Source organism: Corvus moneduloides, chromosome 6 (assembly GCF_009650955.1).
Source record: "Corvus moneduloides isolate bCorMon1 chromosome 6, bCorMon1.pri, whole genome shotgun sequence".
NCBI lineage: Eukaryota > Metazoa > Chordata > Aves > Passeriformes > Corvidae > Corvus > Corvus moneduloides.
The window spans coordinates 32,749,693-32,755,692 of record NC_045481.1 but is presented as its reverse complement, the minus strand read 5'-3'; the positions used below and the strand labels follow the sequence as shown (position 1 = coordinate 32,755,692).

General features: G+C 37.7%; 1 long non-coding RNA gene across 1 annotated transcript in view; it reads left to right on the top strand.

Moving 5' to 3' along the window:
* Positions 1–678: 678 nt before the first annotated feature.
* The window catches only part of LOC116446043, a 33,754-nt gene continuing 28,432 nt past the window's right edge, over positions 679–6,000 (top strand). The window contains exons 1-2 of the long non-coding RNA XR_004241005.1: positions 679–771; positions 2,219–2,303. This is a non-coding gene — a long non-coding RNA (uncharacterized LOC116446043). The remainder of the gene's footprint in view (positions 772–2,218; positions 2,304–6,000) is intronic.

The following is a 6,000-nucleotide window of genomic DNA, read 5'->3' as shown; positions in this document are numbered from 1 at the left end:
ATACAATTGTGGAGGAATTTGGTCTTTTTGCTCAAGTGGACACCATGAGCAAAAGGAACATGGGAAATTTATACTTTATTGCCTATTAACAGAAATTTCTGATCAATGTTTTGTGTATTAAGAAGAAAAGAACACAAACAATTAAACAAAGAAACATTATGCTTCCCCTTTTCCCAAATTCAACTCCAGGCAAACACCTGTCCTCCCACTTCCTAGTCTCAATTTCTCTCATTTTTATTAAGGGTTACACTTGGTCCATACAAATTCCTCCACTGAGGTGAGGAGTGGTGCAGGAGGTTGGTGCTGTGTGTGCAGATTTTGGTCTGCAGCTTTAAGCCTCTTACTGGTCTTCTGCTGCCAGTTTTAATCAGTTCCCCTGCCCGTGTGTAGGTTGCCTGTGCACTCAGCCTCTCAGGGCAGCCTGTGGCCAAGTGTGGGTTGCCCAAGCACTGGAGCTCCCTCAGAGGCAGCCTTGTCTTGGCAAGGCATGCAGCAATTGGGAACCTGCTTCCTAAGACACACACCCCCTCCACCCCCAGTGTGTGCGTGCTATTCAAGGTGTTTTGTATTTCATGAATAAAATGTTCTTTGAGTGTAGTTAGGGGATGGTTCCTCAGCTGTATTGGAGACTTGTCTGCAAGAGAATTGACCCAAGTTCTGCTCCTTATCCTGACTAAAATCTAAATATTTTATTTTACAGATTAGAAGAGCTTTAGCTAAGGAAGCAGAAAGACACGTGGCCTGAGTGATTCCTGAAATAATGCCTAAAAGGTAGGAGTCCTTGATCCAGACATGAGTCTGAGACTGAATTCAGACAGGGACTCAAACTCGAGACCCTGTATGTGAACGTGAGTGATTTAATCCCTAATCTTCCACGTGCCATGTAAATGCTTTCTCATTTGCCAGTGACATGCCAGTCACCACCATGACTGTGTGTGCAGGGAGCCTAATCCTGTCATTTAGCATGCCTTTATTTCAGCTACTGAATTTAGGTACCAGGTCATCTAACCACTGTTTTTCTAGAGATCTCAGGTAAGAGTAACATCCCTTGTCCAGAACCAGAATATTGCAGGAATGCCAGTGGCACAAGACTATGATCATGTAGGTACATTTCAAGCCAAGGAGGAATGTGGTAGTGTTTTCAAGCACTGAGCATGAGGTACATATCTATCTGGGATGATATTCTGAGATGCTCAGTTGGTCCTAAAGGCTTAAAATCCTGTTTTAAGAACCAAAGGGCATTAGTTTATAAAAGCAATTAATTTAATAATTTCATAATAAATAGAAAAATTTAAAAAGACTGTGGAAGAATAGGGTCCTTTTGAGAAGGCCTGCTGACAGACCAATTGTTCATGTTTCCAGATATTTCTTGATTAGAAGAGCTTTATTATATCCTTTTTTGCCTGGTAGGGTATTCTATCAGACATGATAGATTGAAATAAGGTGCTGAAGGTTTAAATCATTTCATCACCTGTAGAAATATCTGGCAAAGATTTTTGTCTGTGGGTGAATATGTTCATAGAAGGTGCTTTGCATTTCTTAATACTTCTAGCTTACAAGTGTAACAAAAAAGAACAATAAAATATTAATGTGATTGTCCAGAACACTGAAATAGTTGCAGTTCAGTTTGCTGGGACCGCACACACAGAGCTTCTATCAGTGTAAATTTTCCGTTCTCTCTTTTATTTTACAGTGAAGTATGTACCTATACTTTGTTTTTCAGAACATTTTTTCCTCTTATTTTAATGTACTGGGGAAAGACTCCTTTCTTTTTCCCTCATAGAATATTCTAGTTCTGACTAAGCTGCAATTAAAAAATAATATTGGTTATTTTCAAATCACTCATAACTCACATAAGGAGTACTGCATTGTGGTTACTTGCTATTCTTATGGTAGATACACATTCATGGTCATTGTATGTATTGCTCGGTGCTTATGAGCTTGCTTTGGTGACTGCATTTGCAAGTGCTGAATGCTATTACTGATAGATGTAGGCATGAAACTACTTACTTAATTCCACTGAAATCTCTGGGACTACTTGTGTCCTTAGGGTTAAGCATGGTTCAGTATTTTGCTGGACTGGGATCAGAAAGTTCAGTGCTCTTTCAACCCAGCTTATTAGGCACTGACCATTTAGTTTTAAAATCTTAATATAAAGCGTAATTTAAACCTGGACAAGGCCAGATTTCTATCATGTAATGCAATCTACTCTTTTCAGTTTCCAGTGTAATGTTAACTTGCATGGAGACAGAAGTGCAACAGGACCACTTGTGTAGTAAATGAAGGGCTGCCCAAGTCATAAGGTAATGTGTTGACAATTCATTTAACTAACCAAATTAGCTTAATTTTTAAAAGAGTCCTAACTGTATATCGTGTATAGACAAACATGTCTGATGCCCAGAATGACTCACGTTTAGTTGTTAATATAATCCTGGAGATAAGGTATTTGACTAGAGCATGCCTTCTTGCATGCTGAAACTGAGATCGTTATATAATACCAGGAGAAGCAAACAACTTTTTCAAAGTCTCATGGAAACCATTCAGGAGAGGGAACTGAATGCCAATTTCATTACCACCTATAAGGAGCCAAACAATAAGGTATTGTAGGCTCACAGACTGAGCTCAGAGCAGGAGGTTTAAGTGCATCAGCCAGTAGGCAAACTCAACCAGGCTAACTCCTGCCAGATAGAAAATATCTGTTAACAGAGCCATTACATGTATTTTAAAAGTTTAAAAACTTCTGTGAGGAATGTTCATGGGATGAACAAGGGAGGATGCAATGTACCAGGGCAGTTCATAATAAGAGTGGGTTCATAGTAATCTTTTATTCACTGGCCTCAGGATATTTTACCATGTAAGCAGCTCTTTTAATCTGCATTTTACAGACCTGAAAATGAAGAAGTTAGGGGCTGGGCTCAACGGGAACAATAGCATTTTAAACTAGGGAAGGAAGATGCGAGGGAAGTAGAGAGGAAGTGTTTAGTGTTTTTGTGGGGAAAAAAGTATTCTGATGATTCTAGTTCTGAAAAAATACCAATGTTGTAATTTACCAAGTTACCAATTTTTTTTCAGAGTATAAAAGTACTGATAAGAATTTTTTTCTACGAATCTCTTAGGCATTTATAAGAAAGTTCTCTTTATTCCCCATTAATCAATTGAGCAACTATGAAAAAGAATCAATGAGCAGGATCAGTGTACTAGGATCTTACCTTTGCCTAGTTACATCCAAAAATGAAATAACAGTCCAAAGCAGATGGATTTAAGAGATAGAAGAGCCAAGATGGATCTGACTATATAGAAGTCCTTTCCCGAGGGAGGAACTTTCTGGAAAGGTCTACAATATCCTTTTAAAAAAATCACAAGAGAAATTTTTTCCCTGGATATGATAAGGGCTACAACTGCAATAATTCTCATTGTAGTCTATTTATAGAATTTTAATGTTAGAACTTTTCTACTTGAGCATACAGAATTAGAAATTTTTTTTATGTCATGGGACCCACTAAAAATGCAAAGCTTCTGTCAAAGATAATGCAGGAGAAAATGCGCTAAATCAATACTTCCTTCCTTTTGGTCTGTACACCTTCTGGTAAAGCCCAACAAGGATACAGACAGCTGTTATTAAATCTGAAACAGTGATTTGATGAAGCAGTCAGAATTTCAATGTTTGCAGTCTCATGTTGGTGGAATACTTCCTTCAAGCATTTTCTGAAGAGGACAGAGGCAGAGCACCACTGAATAATACTTGCAGTACTCTTCAGGATGTTCTGCCAAGAAGAAGCTCCATCTCTCTTCCTGGCAGAGGTGACAATAAAGATTTTCATCTTGAATTTATTTCCAGTTAGTGTTTACCCTCCAAACACAGCAGATTGCGTTCATTAAAAATCATGTTCAAAAATGTTGATGAGGAGAAGGATCTTTGGTGCTGCTGAACTTTTACAGACGTGCTGATATTCACATGCATGCCTCATACATTGCAAGGCTAGCAATTACATGTAATAAACATCAGATTGTTCTTCAATGGTGTCATTTTTTGTACTTGTTAAAAGGAATAGTTCTCTAATTTGAATCTAATTGTGGTGAATCATATCACTCTTCACAAGTGAGATATTGTAGTCCCATCCTTATAGGTGAGAAAATCCAAAAAGAATTTGTAGTTTATAGCAGGTTTTTGCACAGCTATAAGGGATAAACCCACAGAATTTGGTACTTCTGTTGCTGTGTGCTGATGCAGCTGTTCTTCACCAGCACCTCCACAAAGCAGAAGAGTAGGAAAAGCTGTAGGTGGGATTATTCATTCATTTCTAGTGTATCCCAGTGAAGATTCTTCCGTACCAAATATAGGACTCATCAGTCTTTAAAATAACACCATGTAAGGGAATTTCCAATACATTTTGTTTCTGTTTGTTTTATATTCATGGGTTCTCCATGAATATCTCCATGAATATCTCCAGGGAATATTTCTTTAAAATTCCCAGGATGACAGAAGAGTCTAGTGACAAGTTATTACGAGAGCCTTCATTTCCTTAGCGCAAATTCATATGTGACAAAGTTTGAAAATATTTTTTGTATTGCAACACTTAAATATTATGGGAGCAAGTAAGGCCTAGAGGGGCAGGGAAACACAGCTAACATCCGTTTCTCAAGAACAGTAGAATCTCATCAGTCATTCTGAGAAATGTGATTTTAGATCCAGGTTGGGACTTACAGCTAACTGTAGCTGTAAACTTTTTCAAATGGTTTTCTGCTATTTCTGTGGATCCATAAATCCCCATTGATGTGTACATATAAAGCAAAATCATTAAAATTTTCAACAATAACAATGAAATAATAGAATTTATAATCCAGTCTGGCAAATTGAACCCCTTACAAGATGCTACTCAAGAGGCCTGAGATAATTTATCCATTAAGTTAGAAATAGAGCACAAAATTCTTATGTTTCATGCACGGTCTCATTATTAACAGAGAACATAGACATTGTGAACACCAGGATTCATACAGCACTGTAGGGAGGGCTAAGAAGTCCAAATTTTTAGACTGAATTTAATATTTGAATTGTGTTATAGAAAATTATATTGTAAGATGTCCAATCCTCAAATTACTTCTAGTGTCATCTACTTGCGTGCCCTTCATAACTCATCCATAATAACCCTTCAGGTTTTTATTCCCCAAAGACCTGTCAAAATGTTAAATGGAACTGAGCTATTTGCCTCAGATGAGGTCCAGACTTTTTTCAGTTTTGAGGAACACATGTTAGTATTAGGTCCACTTCACATCTTGCTACTTTCCCCCTAGGTTTCACAGACTCGTGGTTCTCCCATTGGACTTTCCCATCTGTGACCTAGGGAAGCCAGAAAATTTTGCTGCTATAACATGAACATGCTCTTATTCTGTCACCCCTGACTTAAACAAAGCTAATAAATGTTTCTGAAATTGACCTTTACTTCTTGAGAAAGATTCAAATGTTATCATGTAAAAGAAGCTGAACTCATGTTTATTTCCAGGGTACTTATTATGTATTTCAGGGAAAACTAGCAATCTAGAAAGTGGATTAATCTCTTCAAAACTAACGTCCTTATGTAGGACTTACCTCTGAAAATGTAGTTCATGTGCCTGACCTTTGAAGCTACCTTATTGTGGACCTCCAGGTGAAATGCTGGTTGTATAATCAAGCTAGGATTTGGTTTATTTTTCTTCTGTTGTCATGAATGGGTTAGGAATGAACTAGCATGGTTTGCAATGACACATCGAATATGTTGTCTTACAGCTTTTTCACAGAGTTCCGTCTCTGTGTGTTTACACATACATGCTCACAAATACAGAGCCTGTATTTTTCACAGTGAAGCTGGTAGTGTCAGTAGTGTTTCTGTTGGAGATTGCTTGTGTTTGTCTTCCATTGTCACTGTTTTTGTTCAGCCACAAAAAACAAATTGCTGAAAAAGCTTTGTTGCAATTAAGAGTTTTGGCAGAGATTTTAGACCAGTGTTCAGGAAATCCAGATGA